This window comes from Dioscorea cayenensis, chromosome 8 (genome assembly GCF_009730915.1).
Source record: "Dioscorea cayenensis subsp. rotundata cultivar TDr96_F1 chromosome 8, TDr96_F1_v2_PseudoChromosome.rev07_lg8_w22 25.fasta, whole genome shotgun sequence".
In the NCBI taxonomy this organism is placed as follows: Eukaryota; Viridiplantae; Streptophyta; class Magnoliopsida; order Dioscoreales; family Dioscoreaceae; genus Dioscorea; species Dioscorea cayenensis.
The window spans coordinates 7128758-7145834 of NC_052478.1; positions in this window are offsets into that span (position 1 = coordinate 7128758).

The following is a 17077-nucleotide window of genomic DNA, read 5'->3' on the forward strand; positions in this document are numbered from 1 at the left end:
AAGATTACCATATGTTATATGATAATATGAAAATATTACCATATTTGGTATTACACCGGTGGTAATGTGGATGGTAATATCACATTACCAACTTATAAATATTACCAAAAAAGTGGTAATCTTATTACCACCAAATTTGGTGTCTATTTTGGATTACCATGGTAATCTTATAACTTTTTATATTTTAACAAATTGATTACCATGACAACCAAACACGGTAATGAACTATTTCCGGTAATACGAGTTCCCAACCAAACATAATTATATTAAATTACCGCAATATTCCCAACCATATAACATTCCCACTCATATTACCATGGTAATCTCGTTACGTGGTAATATGTCATTACCACGAACCAAACGACCCCTAAAGTTTCCATTTGAGACAAGATTCCAAAATTTGATGTTACTATTATCCCTTACAGGATCCATGATCCTTGCTATTATTTTAGAAGGGAAGTAATCAATTGACATGATAAGTTGGAGAAGCATAGGAACAAGGTCCTTCACAACACCCCGCTTATATTGCGATCCCTTAAGGTTCTCAGTTGGCTAGTCGATCTAGGACAATAAAATTCTAACACTTGAGAACCTGGCTATATATCTGAAAATGCAACAGATTCCCAACTGCTACATGTGTATTCTATTGGATGTGGATCCTGCGGGGCCTATTTGTTCAATTATTCATTCTTTACTTGATTATGTGGGTCTCAGTTAGTCCCACGTGCTGGTATACTCAAACCAAACTTCTTCTCATGTTTAGTCCCACATTGTGTATTTAAGAGAGTTCTTGGAGATTTCTTGTCTATTAATGTGTCCAACTACGAACCCTAAACACACACTTGCTTACGTTCTTCTCTCACATTCTCTTTCTCCCCGGTGTGCTCTTTTGCGTACCCGAAAAAATCAAGTATTCTTTTTCTTATTCTTCAGTTCTTTGCCTGAACCTTGCGGGTGTGCTTGGTATACCTCGATGCCGAACGTTCTAGGCCATGAGAGTTCTTCCTTCCCGGATTAGTGTATCCTGTGCTTGGAGAGAGACCGGAAAATCTGCACTAGAGAGGCCAATTTAGCGTTAGGGCAGTGCTTATGCATGCTTACGCCAGGCTGAAAATTTCTAACTATTATTTTGAATTATTACTGCAGTTTGTGCTTGATTGCATCTTATATTTCTACAGTATTTGTTTGTAATATTTGCATGCTATACAGATAGTATATTTCCTACAATCTTGCGCTGAATTGTTGTCTTATACGTAATATGTTTAGCTGCAAGTATAATTCTATATTTTGTAAGCATATTCTGTAATACTGTATTATATATATATTACTGTACACTATATTACTATATGCAAAAATTTGTAGACTATATTTTATATGTAAAAAAGTCCTGCATACTGTATTCATACATATAATACTGTAGATCATATTTCCATATATATATTTCTACAGTATTGTATTTATGTAATTTATTTTAGTTCTTTAAATTCTGAAAATTTTAAATTTGCTTGTGTCACATTAGTAGACCTTGAACCTAATTAGCGTACATTATACACACATGGACGCACAATCTTACATTTCATGTAAACCTGTTAAGTTTGACGGTAAGGTGAACTTTAGGAGGTGGAAATATCAGGCTAAATTTTGGTTGTACACCTGAGGACTATCCACAACCCTTACTCTATCCTCTGATTATGATTCTTCTGATCTTGATCCTAGTGGACTTTGCCGATTATCCATCTCGACTATAGACTAAACCTCCAGTTCCTTAGCTCCTAGTAGAACTCCTAAAGAGGTCAATTCCCACTGTCGCCATAGAATTCTTAGCATTCTTTCTGATCGTATTTATGATAAATACTTTGATTATAAGATTGCTAAGGATATATGGAGTGCCCTAGAAAAAGAGTATGACCCTGATAATGCTACTAGGATTAGCCACTTGAGCATAGAGTTTGAGAACTACAAGATGGTAAATGGGGTAGAGATGGGAGAATAGATTCATACCTTTCAGGGCTACGTTAGTGCCATAAAGAAGTGTGGTTCTATGTACAATGAGAGCCACATTGTGTCCATTATCCTGAACAAGCTACCACCTTCTTGGTCAGGCTTTGAAAATGTACTTAGACACAAGATTGATTCTTTGGACCTTGTAGGAGTTTACAACACCATTAGAATTGAGGAAGCCAATCGAATCTTCTCTAAGGGTGTAGATTCTCATAAGGGCCAGGTTTATTTAGTTGAACATAGTGGTAGTCCTAATAGTTCTAAAAGCTCTAGGAGTTCCTACTCTTCTAATAGAGGTTGCCAGTTTTCCCCTAAAGGAAAACCCTCTAAGGCTAAGGGCAAGCCAACCCACTCTTGTTCTCAAACCTCTCAGCAACCCAAATCTTCTCCTCATAAACCTTATGAGAAAAGTCCTAAAACACTGTTTTGTTTGTGGTAGGACAAACCATGTTGCTCGTGATTGCTTCTTCCGCAAGACTGAACTTGTCAACAAAAATTCTAGTCCACCTAAACCACAAGTAAATGTGCTTGAGATGGGTGAACCCTCCTATGGGACTTTCTTTAGGTCAGTTTCCTTTATTCCTTCTGTCAATCTGACTTGTCAATACCTAGAGTGGTTTCTTTATTCTGGTGCTAACATCCACGTTTGTGCTGAATGTTTCTAGTTCTCCACTTATCAGGGGGAGGATGTGTGATTCTTGGAAACGGCTCAGTAGCACACATGTTAGAGAGAGGACGGATTGATTTAAATATGACATCTGGAAAAGTTCTCACCTTGTTAGACGTTCAAAATGTACCCGATATTATGAAAATTTTGATCAACGGTTCCTTTTTGATTTAGTCTGGTTATAAGATTGTACTTGAGTCAAACCGTCTTGTAATCTCCAGAAGTAATCCTTTTGTTGGTAAAGGTTTTGTATCCGGTGGTTTGTTCAAGCTCAATGTATGTGAACCTTTTGATTTATCTATTAATGAAGGTTCTGATTATCCTTCTTCTTCTTCTTCTTCTATTGTTTTGAATATTGAGTGTTGTGGTCTTTGGCATGGAAGATTGGGTCATGTGAACTTTAGATCCATTAGAAGGTTGATAAACCTTGAACTGATTCCTAAATCCAAGAGTGATCAAGGTTCTAAATGTCAGATGTGTGTTCAAGCCAAATTACTTCAGAAACCTTTTCCTCGCATTCACCATAATTCTGAAGTTCTTGATTTGATCCATAGTGATATTTGTAATTCTTGTATACCTCCTACCAGAGCAGGAAACCACTATTCCATTACCTTTATCGATAATCATTCCTAATTATGCTATACCTACCTGATGAAATCCAAAGATGAAGCCCTTAGCAAGTTCATGATTTTCAAAGCTGAAGCTGAGAACCAGCTAGGCAAGATTATTAAGGTTCTTAAGTATAATAGAGGTGGAGAGTACATTTCTAATGCTATGTCTTCATTATATGATCAAAATGGGATTGTGCATGAGTTTACTACTCCTTACACTCTTGAGTCTGATGGGGTTGCTGAAAGGAAAACATGACATTGATGGACATGGTAAATGTCATGCTATTAAGTTCTGGTGTACTCGAGAACTTGTGGGGGGAAGCTTTACTCTCAGCTTGTTTTATCCTGAATAGGATTTCTTTTAAGGACCATAGCACAACATCCTATGAACTTTGGAAAGGAAGAGCCCCACAGCTCAACTACTTCAAAGTTTGGGGGTGTCTAGCTAAAGTGAAGATCCTTGATCTTAGAACCCTGAAAATAGGCCCCTAAAACCCTAGATGCGGTGTTTGTAGGGTATACTCTATATAACAATGTTGGGAGATTCCTAGTTATCAACTTAATTAGAGGTGAGTGAAATAGCTAGAAACACCATCATTGAAGCTAGAGATGTTGTCTACTTTGAGAACATCTTCCCTCTAAGATCAGCCTCCAGTCCCACTCCTTTTGTACCTCTGACCTCTAGCTCCACTTCTAGATCAGTTCCTATTCATGTACAGGAACCTAAAAGAAGCAAAAGAGGTAGAGTAGAAAGGAACCTAGGTTATGATTATGTCACCTTCATGATTGAGGATACTCCTACCACTTATCAGAAGGCTATGGCTTCTGCTGATTCAGTTTTCTAGAAAGAAGCTATAGATGATGAGTACCACTCAATCTTGAGTAACCACACCTGGATACTTACTTCTCTGCCTCCTGGGAGTAAACCTTTGGGCTGTAAATGGGTCTTCAGTAAGAAGTTGAGACCTAATGGATTACTACAAGAGTTAAGATTTTTAGTGACAACATTTTTGAGTCACCTGGTTATTTTGCCACAAATATTAGGTTTTTTTGTGTCAAAAATGATAATAGATACTATTGTTTAAGTTAATTGTGATAATTTATGTTTTTGTTAATATTATAGTGGCAATTGTGACAATTTAGTATATGTCACAATTAAATTGTCACTATTAATATATTAACAGTGGCGAAATTTCTTTTGTGTCTAATATTCGTTACTAAAAGCATACAAGATGTTATGTCAAAAATTTCTTATTGAGAATGATGTATAATTGTAACAAGAAATATTATCGTCACTATAATTTTTTATTTATTGTGACGAAAGTGTTTTCCGTCACTCAACATGTATTTTATGTTACAATAATTTTGTTATAAAAAAATTCAACCATTTAGTGCCCACTAAATATTGCCACAAAAAATAAATTTCTTAACCATATTATTGGGGTTTTTATGCTAGAAAAGTTAAATGACACAATAGTTTGGATTAGTTGTGACGTCTAATTATTTTATCACTATTACAATTTCAATTGTGACAATTTAGTATCCATCACAATTATACATCTTATATTTTGTCTCACTAATTTTGGATACAAAAAAATTCAAATATGTGGTATATATAGTTGTAAAATTATATTATTAATAAGATATTAAAAAGTCTATCTTTTCCTACCCAATCTCAAAGGTTATGTATAGATTTTTTAAGTAATTATAGATAAAATTTAAAAGGTTTTTAAAAATCAAAATTTAACATGATTTTATCAAACAAAATTATTATTTATAAATTCTTTAAAATAACCTATTAGATACGAAAATTTTTTGTTCTATTACACCAAAATATTAACCTATTAAAAAATTTAAAAGTAACTATGCCCAAATACTAAATCATCATCATCATCACATTAGTGTAATTCTATATCTACAATACTAAGAAGAATATTCCATATATATATATATATATATATTCATCAATCATTTACCAAATAAACAACAACTTTTCACATAAAAATACCAAAAGTAACAAAAAAAAAAATTAAAAACAATAAAAATATAGGCCTGGGTTTCTCTAATCTAGTTTTAATATACCATACAAATTATGCTTGTACTATAAGAATTACGACATTATGATTTTTTTCTATAATTATCAATCATTTTGTCACAAATGTGAAGTTTTTTGTGCATTAATTAACATTATTGTTTAAGTTAATTGTGATGATTTTTTTGGCACTAAAACTATTATAATTGTGACGATTTAGGATCTCTCACAATTTCGATATCACTATTAATATACCTGTAGTGTCGTAAATAATACTTTCATTTGTCTTGACGAAAGTGTTCTTCACCACTGGTCATTTTATTTTTTTGTGTTCACATTTTTTATCACAAAGAATTCAAATATTAATGTCTACTAAATGTTGTCACAAAAAACCGTAAATTATGTTTAATATATTTTAGAATCAAATTCGATATGTGTGTATGTTTATATATATATATATATATATATATATATATATATATATATATATATATATATATATACGCATTTTTTTTAAAGGAAAAGGTATTCAAATTTTAAAAAATATTTGTAAAAATATGAGATAAAAATCGATGTAAAAAAGTATTCTCCAAATTTATTATTTTGCAAGTTGTTATTGTTTACCCAATCCTCGAAATTGATATTTTAAAGGATAGAAAACAAGCTTTTAATTTAGATTATTCCTAGGATTTAAAATATTAGAGAAAAATTTTAAAAAATTAAAATTAAATAGGGATTTACCAAATCTCACAAAATAAAATCTAGATAATATAATTTTTTTAAAAGATTAAAATTTAAAAAGATACATAAATCCTCAATGAACTTAACATATAAAAAGAGTGAAGTCTTGTAATTATGTGCCTATGGAGATCGATGGTAACAGTTCGGCTTCATTTGAATTTGAGAATTAAAGTGTTTCAACTAGCTCTTAATGTAAAGGCATATGTTATTGACGGTCACAAGATTTGTTTATTTATTTTTCTTAAATTCTTTTGCTTAGTTTATGCAATGAATAAGAGATAATTATTTTATTGCTTTATCTTTTTTAATCTTCAAAGTTAGGTTTATTGAATTTTTTCAATGATGACTATTTATTAGTGTTTTCTTTTTCGATACTTTGAATATTAGATTCAGGCTCATCATAGAAATATGTTATTTAGATTTTGATTATGTGATTTTCCATTTTTTTTTTATGATTTTTTATCTATTGAAAATTACAAAAAGCAAATCCAACATGGAACTTGTCTCAATTAAGAAGAAATAATGGTATGAAAGTTGTAAGTAAATTAGAATTTTTTAATTTTTAAAATTATTTCATTAAATTCTTATTTTCCCCCCTAAATGTGCAGAATAATTAAGGATTAAGAAAAGGGAATAACATTAAAGTCTCAACAAAAGGGTCAAATTCTAGCAGAAGTTAAGTCTAAAAAGCAAAAAAGAAGATTCAAATGCTTAAATGAGTACTTCATCTCCAAATTTAGGATAATTTTATAATCTTTTTTTCTTTTTTTTTTTTAAAAGATAATTTTATAATTTTATTTTTTATATTAAAATTTTCAATTTTATATATTCAAAATTTGAATTTTGTATATTTGGATGATATTTATTTATTTATTTATTTTCATATAATATTAAATACTTTATTTGCTTGTGTGATAATATTTTTGCTACTAAAAATTTGTTTTGACAAAAGTATCTAAAATATAACTTTATATTTATCACAAATAATTTATTATATTAGTGACAAAATTAGCGTAACATAATTTTTATTTTAATGACGATATTATTTTTAAATTAATAATTGTATTTGTGACAATAATAAACACATAATAATATCTCAAAGTTATATTAGTGATGAAGTATTTGTCACCAATAAAAAATTAATATTGACAAAAACATTGTCACTTGTATTTTTTTCTGTGTCAACAATATTGTCATAATAAAATAAATTATTGTGACATCTTATTCGTCATAATTTAGCATTTTTCTTGTGTCAACAAGATTGACACAATAGAACAAAGTATTGTGAGCACTTTATTCGTCATAATTAAAAAAAATATGTCAACAAAATTGACATAAATAAATAAGGTTATTGTAGTCACATAGATTTGTTACAAATATTAAATTTGTTAGTGTCGTGAAATTGGTGACAAAAATATGGAGTAATTGTGACCATCTGTCTAAAACTCTTGTATTAGCATTGGAGGTATTTGTGACAGGAGGTGACGACTTCAAAAATTTGCTACTATTACTAGTTGTGACTAAAATTGTTGTTTTTAGTGATAGCTTTTGTTATAACTAAAAATTCAATTTGTTGTAGCGTTTCCAGGTACGCAAAAGAGCACACCCGGGAGAAAGAGAATGTGAGAGGAAGAAGTAAGCAAGTGTGTGTTTAGGGTTCATGGTTGGACACATTTATAGCCAAGAAATCTCCAAGAACTCTCTTAAATACACAATGTGGGACTAAACATAAAAAGAAGTTTGGTTTGAGTGTACTAGCATGTGGGATCACTTGAGACCCACATTCAACAATCCCCCTCTACACTCATAACCTAAGTTCGACCAACAACAATAACAAATGCAACAAGGATTCTCAGAAGATAATCAATCAAAAATAAATGATCAAAAGAATAATAAGGAACAAATGGTCTGAACCTTGGGTTTTCACTTGATCAAGCTAAGGTGTCTTTGAAGACTTGAACCTTAACCTTTCATTAGAGTTTCTAACTGATAGAGACAGTCGTGAACTGAGTTTTTGACCTACAACTCCTTGAATCAGAATTCAACTTTAATGATGATCTCGTAATTGTACTTGGATAAACAGGATTGGTGCGTTATTATCCATGAGCTCGATATCATTTCATAGAGATTATTAGAGAGTGTTGGGATCTTATCACTCTAACAAAGGAATTATTATGCGAAAAATATATGCCAAAACGCAGCGGATAACAAAACTATTAACAGCAAGTAAACATGATAAAACCCTAGCGCATGCCAGAACTAGGATTAAATTCTAGATAAATAGATAATTAAAAATTATACCTTTATTTTGATGACGATTCTCAATGCACCCTTGTTTCCCTGAAATCGAAAGGGACCGCAAATCGCAACTTCCCTCTACTATCATGTATACACGAACGCCTCTAAGAATCAAGCAAGTATGCTAGTACCTTAACAAACAACACTTGTTTCTTGGTTCGAATAGCAAGCACCCGAGATTTAAGAAAAAAGGGGTTGTAGGCGCGGCGGCGGCGGGTTACAGTGGCGAGATCCGACGGCGGCGGCCAAGGGAGAAGAGTCTGTGACAGCTAGGGTTTCTTAAGAGACAATTTCTCAATCACACTATCTTTTTTTTTTCTCTCTTCTTTCTTGTTTCTCATATTAGGGTTAGACCATCTATTTATATTGGAAACCCAAAATTCTAATTTACGAAAAAACCCTTCACTCCTAATCAAATTAGGAATCTCTTGTTTACTTGATTAATTAAACCGTTTTAATTAACCAAATCGATTAGATTAGATCACCGCTTAATAAGACCCAATCTGAATAAGCTATTCGCTCCACCTAATTTAGGTTTTTCACCAAAATCCTAAATAGGTGGTCTAACAAGTAACAAATACTAAACCTTGATCTCGACATTCTTAGTGTACGATCCTGTAGGTTCATTTAACATTGGCAATGAGCTTAAACAATTTTAATACTCATAAATCATAATTTTTCTCTAGTAAGATAATACGATTACCCAATATTAAATGAAGGTCAATTTCGAGAATTAACGGAACCTATGACAACCTCATACAATCCTTTGCCACTGAATATCTTAATTAGCATAAGGCATGGAGCGAGTCACCCTTATTTTAATGCTAATTAATTTTTTGATCTCTTAGTGAACTGACTAGATCAAGTAAATGATAATTCTTATCATTTTCCTTGGGCGTGGCCACGCACTACTCAGTCTCACTAATCAAGTGATCGGTGATATTCACTCTATAGAGAGGGACAATCCCTTCACTTCACTCACGTCTCTCAGCATGAACCGCGACATGCCCAAACATACCCGTACTTGCCACTCAGTTACAAATGACGTTGGCCATAAGTTAATGCATGTAAGGATTCATCCGAGATCCATAGTTATTTCAGGTCGAAGGATTAAAGTACAAGAATTGCTTAAGAAAAACACTTATGACTTTACAACCACGTAGTGTTCTCAAGAGCGGATAGAACCAAGTACACTGTTCCCTAACATGTATCTATGTCCTTTGATTGATATCCCATATCCTATGACCCGTAAACCAAGGCCATCTCACAAAAGACATACTAGTCTTAATTTATTTTCATTCCCATGAAAATAATCGACTAGGGACATTTAGAATATTGTTTTAGTTTATGCTTCAAGGTTTTACTATCCAAATCACACATTTGATAATTTGAGCAGAACCAATATTCAAGGATATATTATCTTATTAACTATGCACAAAAATAATAATAGATAAAACGATGTCTCATAATAATTATCCAAATAATAAGAGTTCATACAATGTATTAGGGCTAGGGATTACACTAACAGAGAGTTAGCCCACTGACTCTCATAGTTATGGCCTGACAGCTATCTCCACATAGGTGAGATCTCTAGAGATATTTGTAGTGTAATATCTCGCTTAACCAGCCTTTGATCTCATTAAGATCTATGCTCAACCTTTACAACACTACATGAGAGCACACGTGACGCGTCATATGAATGTGGAAATAATGTACATATCTCAAATATGTATAGGGTGCTCTCCCAGTCAACCAGTCAATAGCTCCCCCTTGAACTTCTATCTTGGGATCTCCATTCAAAGAAATAGGGTCACTATTGTTATTGACCTTTATGGGCTTAGCCCATTACCCTTAACGCCTCTGCTATTATTTGTCTTGATAAGCCTTTAGTCAGGCAATCTACTAGATTTAGCTCTGACTTTATGTAATAAATGCTCAAAACGTTGTGCTTCAAATATCTCCATACTAACTTGTAACAGATCCGCATATGCCTGTTCATTTTATCATTAGTACTTTCACGCTTGCACAATTCAATAGCAGATTTAGAATCACAATGTATAGCAATTGGAGGCATAGGAGAAGACATGACAGGAATCTCAGAAAGTAGATTTCTAATCCACTCAGTCTCTGTATATGTAGAATCAAGCACAATCAATTTAGCTTCCATGGTGCTCCTAGTATATTGAGCTTCTACTTAGCAGATTTCCAATGGACAATTCCTTCACCAAGTAAAAATACTTGGCCTGAGGTTGATTTAAGATCCACTGAGTCATATAACTAGTTGGCATCTGTATATCTCTCTACCATACTACGGAATCCAGAATACCTCAGTCCAAAAGACATAAAGTCTTTTAGGAATCTAAGAACCCTTTCAAGAGCAAACCAGTGTTCTTGATTTGGGTTACTGGTATATCTACTCAGTCTAAATGCAAAATACGCAATCTCAGGTCTAGTTTTGTTCGATAGATACATCAGGGACCTAATGATTTGAGCATAGAGATCTTGATTCACGTACAGGTTCACCATTGTTAAAACCCAAGTATTCTTGTTCTTATTCTTCGGTTCTTTGCATGAACCTTGCGGGTGTGCTTAGTATACCTCGATGCTGAACGTGCTAGGCTACGAGAGTTCTTCCTTCCTAGGTTAGTGTATCCTGCGCTTGGAGTGAGGCCGAAAAATCCTACACGATGGAGGCCAATTCAGCGTTAATGCAGTGCTTACGCACGCCTACGCCAGGCTAAAAATTTCTAACTATTATTTTGAATTATTACTGTAATTTGTGCTTGATTGCATCTTATATTATTACAGTCTTTGTTTATAGTACTTGCATGCTATACAGATAGTATATTTCCTACATATTCTGTCATGCAGTAATAGAGATAGTATACCATCTCTTCATTCTTTGCCCATTTGGTTTTATTTTGGTTAAGTTTTTGGATTGCCTTGCACTTCCATATCTACTTCCACTATAACAAATTGTATTTTTAGTGATAGCAAAAATTATCACTAAAAGCAATAATTTTAGGTACAATTAGTAATAGTAGCAAATTTTAAAAGTCATTACCTCCCGTCACAAATACCTCAGATGCTAATACAAGAGTGACCATTTTAAACAAATGGTCACAATTATTCCATATTTTTGTGACGAATTTCACGACACTAACAAATTTAATATTTGTGGCAAAGCAATATGACTACAATAACCTTATTTATTTATATCAATTTTGTTGACAAAAAAAAATTTTAATTGTGACAAACAAAGTGCTCACAATAATTTGTTCTGTTGTGTAATTTTGTTGACACAAGAAAAATGCTAAATTATAACGAATAAGTCATCACAATAATCTATTTTCTTATGGCAATATTGTTGACACAAAAAAATACAATCGTGACAAAACATTTTTTGTTAATAGTAATATTTTTATTGGTGACCAATACTTCGTTACTAATGTTACTTTGAGATATTGCTATATGTTAATTGTTGTCGCAAATAAAATTATTAATTTAAAAATAATATTGACACTAAAATAAAAATTATGTTACGCTAATTTTGTCACTAATATAATAAATTATTTGTGATAAATATAAAGTTTATTTTAGATATTTTTGTCAAGAAAAATTTTTAGTAGCAAAAATATTGTTACACAAGCAAATAAACTATTTAATATTATATTAAAATAAATAAATAAATAAATATCATGAAAATATACAAAATTCAAATTTTAAATTTATAAAATTGGAAATTTTAATATCCAAAATACAATTATAAATTATCCTTTAAAAAAAATATAAAATTATCCTAAATTTGGACATGAAGTACTCCTTTGTACATGTGAATCTTTTTTTTTGTTTTTCAGCCTCAACTTCTACTAGAATTTGACTCTTTTGTTGGGACTTTAATATTATTCCCTTTCATTGATGCTTATTCTGCACATTTAAAAAAAATCTAATAAAATAGTTTTAAAAATTAAAAAATTTTAATTTAATTATAACTTTCATACCATTATTTCTTCTCAATTGAGATAAGTTTTATATTACATTTGGCTTTTGTGATTTTCAATAGATAAAAAATCATAAAAAAAAAGAAGGAAAATCACATAATCAAAATCTAAATAACATATTCCTATGATGAACATGAACTTAAGATTCAAAGTATCGAAAAAGAAAACACTAATAGCCAATCATTATTGAAAAAATTCAATAAACCTATTTTTTGAAGATTAAAAAATATAAAGCAAAAAAATAAGTATCTCTTATCCATTGCATAAACTATGCAAAAGAATTTAAGAAAAGCAAATCTTATGACCATCAATAACATGTACCTTTACATCAAGAGCTAGTTGAGTCACTTTAATTTTCCTAATCAAATGAAGCCGAACCGTTGCCATTCATCTCCAAAGAATTTAAGAAAAGCAAATCTCGTGACCATTAAGAACATGTACCTTTACATCAAGAGCTAGTTGAGTCACTTTAATTCTCCAAATCAAATGAAGCCGAACCGTTGCCATTGATCTCCATAGGCACATAATTACGTGAGGCTTAACTCTTTTTATATGTTAAGTTCATTAAGGATATATATCTTTTTAAATTTTATTTTATTTTTTAAAAAATTATATTATCTAGATTTTGTTTTGTGAGATTTGGTAAATCTCTATTTAATTTTAATTTTTAAAATTTTCTCTAATACCATAAATCCTAGGTATAATCTAAATTAAAAGCTTGTTTCCTATCCCTTAAAATATCAATTTTGAGGATTGGGTAAACAACAACTTGCAAAACAATGAATTTGGAGAATATTTTTTTACATCGATTTTTATCTCATATTTTTATAAATATTTTTAAAATTTAAATAGATTTTCTTTTAAAAAACGTATATATATACACACACACATATCAAATTTGATTCTAAAATATGTTAAACATACTTTAGGGATTTTTGTCACAACATTTAGTAGATATTAATAGTTGATTTTTTTTGTGACAAAAAATGTGATCACAAAAAAAATAAAATGACCAGTGGCGAAGAACATTTCGTCACAACAAATGAAAATATTATTTACGACACTACAATTGGTATAATACCCTAATTGGTCTCTCTACTTTTCTCTCTCTTTTCTTTTGGTACCTCTACTCAGAAATATTCCTGACTAGTCCCTCTACTTTTGAAAATGTGGCAACTTAGTTAGAAATGTTCCCAACTAGTCCCTCTACTTTTAAAAGTGGCCCAACTAGAGGGACTAAGTGAGCTCATTTTTAAAAATAGAAGGACTAGTTGGGAGCATTTCTAACTAAGTGGACACATTTTCAAAAGTAAAAGGACTAGTCGGGAGCATTTCTAAGTAGAAGGACCAAAAAGGAAGAGAGAGAAAAGTACATGGACTATTTTGGTGATTTCCGATACTTAAAGTAGCAACTTTTCACCCAATCAACTCTCAAACTGATATAGTAGTTGCTACTTGTATGTTGCATAACTTCATCCGTATACATAGCGGTACATATGTTGTTGAGGATTTTGATAATGAAGCCAAAGACTATTGTTCCTAATGGAGATTTGTCATACGGAGAGGATGTTGACACCATGAACTCTGAGCGAAATGCAGGTGCTCGTAAAAGAGATGAAATAGCAATGCAAATGTGGAATGATTATTGTAGCTTTCGCCGAGCTAGACCATATGTTTGTAGTAATCATAAAATTGTTTTTTAGCCATTGTATTGCCGAGACCTTTTGGATGAATGAATATTGGGTCTTGTTAAAAAGCCATTGCCTTTGTTGATTTAATGTTAGGAAACAATCTGAAAGTTTAGAAAGTCATTGCCTATCCTAAATAGCATTATAGAGTATATTACAAGACAAAAGGATACTTTAACAAATTTGTGCCAAAAAAAAAAGACCTACAATCAAAAAATTCTCATAACAACTAAGAAAAAAAAGATATTAACAAGTTCATGATAAAAAAATACACGTATAAATCAAAACATTCCCACAACAATCATACAAAAAATTATATTTAACATGTTTATGAAAAAAAATTACACATAATGAAAAGATTCCGATAACAACTATAAACAACAAAAAGATATTTAACAAGTTCAATATTACAAGTTCATAATCAAAACAAGTTCATGAAAAAAAATTTGTGCTTATGAAAACATTCAAGTTCAAGATAACAAGTTCATAATCATCTTTTACTCAATTTTAGTGAATATCATTTTGAGCCATGACATTCTATGATCTTCTTAAAGACATAAAAAGAGTTCACGATAACTCTTATCTTTAATGAAAATTTGGGTAGCTTTGAACATTTCTTCTTCTGTGAAAATGCCACTAATTTGGTTAAACACGTTCATGCAATCTTCTATTGTGTGCTTTTCCACTACTTGAGTGCCCTTGAGAACATCGAGATATTCTTTATTCTCGCGCTCTCGAAATGCAATGTATTTATCCATATTAAATGATGAATCTTGAGGCTTTTTTCCCTTTTCACTCCCTTTTTCTTCTCTACCCATCTTGATCTCTTATTCCCCGAAGAATTTCATTGCTTGAACTTCGAGTTTGAGGATTCTGTGGTTGAGAACTAGGAGGTTCCACTTGCATGATATCATCATCCTCAGTCTCGTGTATAGGTGATGGTTGCCTTGAATCGTTTGGAGTAAAAATACTTGAACTTGGGGTGTGCACTGGTGATTGAGAGATATCTTCATAATCTTCTATACCACAAGATCGTTTGCCTTCACCATATCTTCCTAAATTATAAATATATGATATGTTAGTAAAATAAAACTTTATATAAAAAATATTAGAAAATATATGCTTACCCTCATAAACCTCCTGTGATGCCATTGAATATGGAAACGGTCTAGTATGCCACTTCCTTGCATCTATATTCCTCTGTTTGATTTTTTTTCCAAATTAGATGGTTGTAATTAATTAAATCATTCATTATTTATGTACATACCTCTAGTAGTGGTGCCCAAACATCATCAGGAGCCGATACAATGTGTCTTTCATAATCCCATCCAAAGCCACTTAATTTAGTAAACCGTTTTAGAAGCTTGTAGGTTTTTTTTCAACTCTTGCTCTAATGCTTTGACTTGGCTTGTGTTGATGCTTGGATTGGAAAACTTGGTTATCATGTCGCATACCATCTTGTTCCATGCTTCTTTGGTCCATCCATTTTGTGAACTATACGCAGGAGTATTATACTCACCCAATAACTTTACTAGGTGAGCCTTGTGAATTTCATTCCACTTTGCCCTAGTTTCATGTCTTCCTTCACTTGCCACACCTTCACTTTCCATAACTGATCAAACACTGTAAAATATAATGGTTAGCAAGTTACAATTTTCTTTTTCCTTGAGCAAACATGAATTTGCATGTATGTTTGAGTTAACCAAAAAAAGAGATACAACCTATCTCCCTAAACTCATTGATCATTTGGTTTGATAAATTACATGAGTTGGTGACACTTGGACCACATTGACTTTTGCTATTGTTATCACTTTTGAATGCTTTCTTGCCACATTTTGATTAATAGACTTTGTTGACTTTATTATGCATTTATGATTCACCGTGCTATATATTAATTTTTATCCCTATAACCTATAGGATCTGGACTAGGTTCAAACATTACATGGCCCCTTCCATCAGTTTTATCCTTAACTAAATCCCAAACTCTGAATTTAACCTTCGTCATATTTGCATAGATAAATGCTCTATTAAACATGAAAACAAAGAGGGGACAAAATAATATATATTTATGTTTATGAGAAATCTTTTTAAAAGCAAAGTGTTTTCAAATTCTATGAATACCCTTCATTTAATCTCTATCTCAATCAAAAGGCCTTGATGGCAATCTATCATGAATCTAACTCAACCATAACATCAAGAAAACTGGTTGAAGCTATTGTGCTACAGTCCTCTTGTTTAGCTAATGTGACCAGTTGTTGGTTTTGATCAACTTAACAACAAACAAGACTGGTGATTTCTTTGCAATATGATGTGATGCATTTAGTTTAGTTCAAACAATCTTCAAGTTTTTGATAATAGTCCAGTTTCTCATGTGCATAAAACATTTCCAAACTCCAAGTACAACAAAAATAATCAGGAAAAAAAAAGCAGAAACATCTTCCATTAATATCCATATCCATCAAAAGAAAGGAAAAGAAATTTTTTTTTTTTTAAAAAAAAAGCAAAGTACATAAAGAACTTATTATAGTGCAATGACCAAATAAGATCATTGACAATGAACATTTTTATGGCACAGTTGAACAATCTCACTGAGCATCAATAATGACAACAAAGCTTCTGAATAAAGTTAACAAATATAATCAAATATAAATAACAATAAATACAACTTCATAGAAAAATTAACAAACTAATTGAACATCAACAACATATAAATCTTCTGAGCAAAGTACAAGAACTTATTATTTAGTACAATGACCAAGTATATAACAATGAAATAAGAACATCAACGATGAAATTTAACCCTATTCTCAACTTCATCTGTGAGTTCATGAACAAAATTGATAGGGTGCAGAAATGGAGCTATTGCCTTATGGGAAAAATATCAAAAGACGAATGATAGCCTTTTGTTTTCCTACAGACAAGCTCAGGTTTGATACATTAACAATCCCTTCTCCTAATCAATAGTAATTCAAATACAAAAGATATATGTGGTAGATTGAAGCATTGATCACCATAACAAGAAATGAAAATAAAAAAAA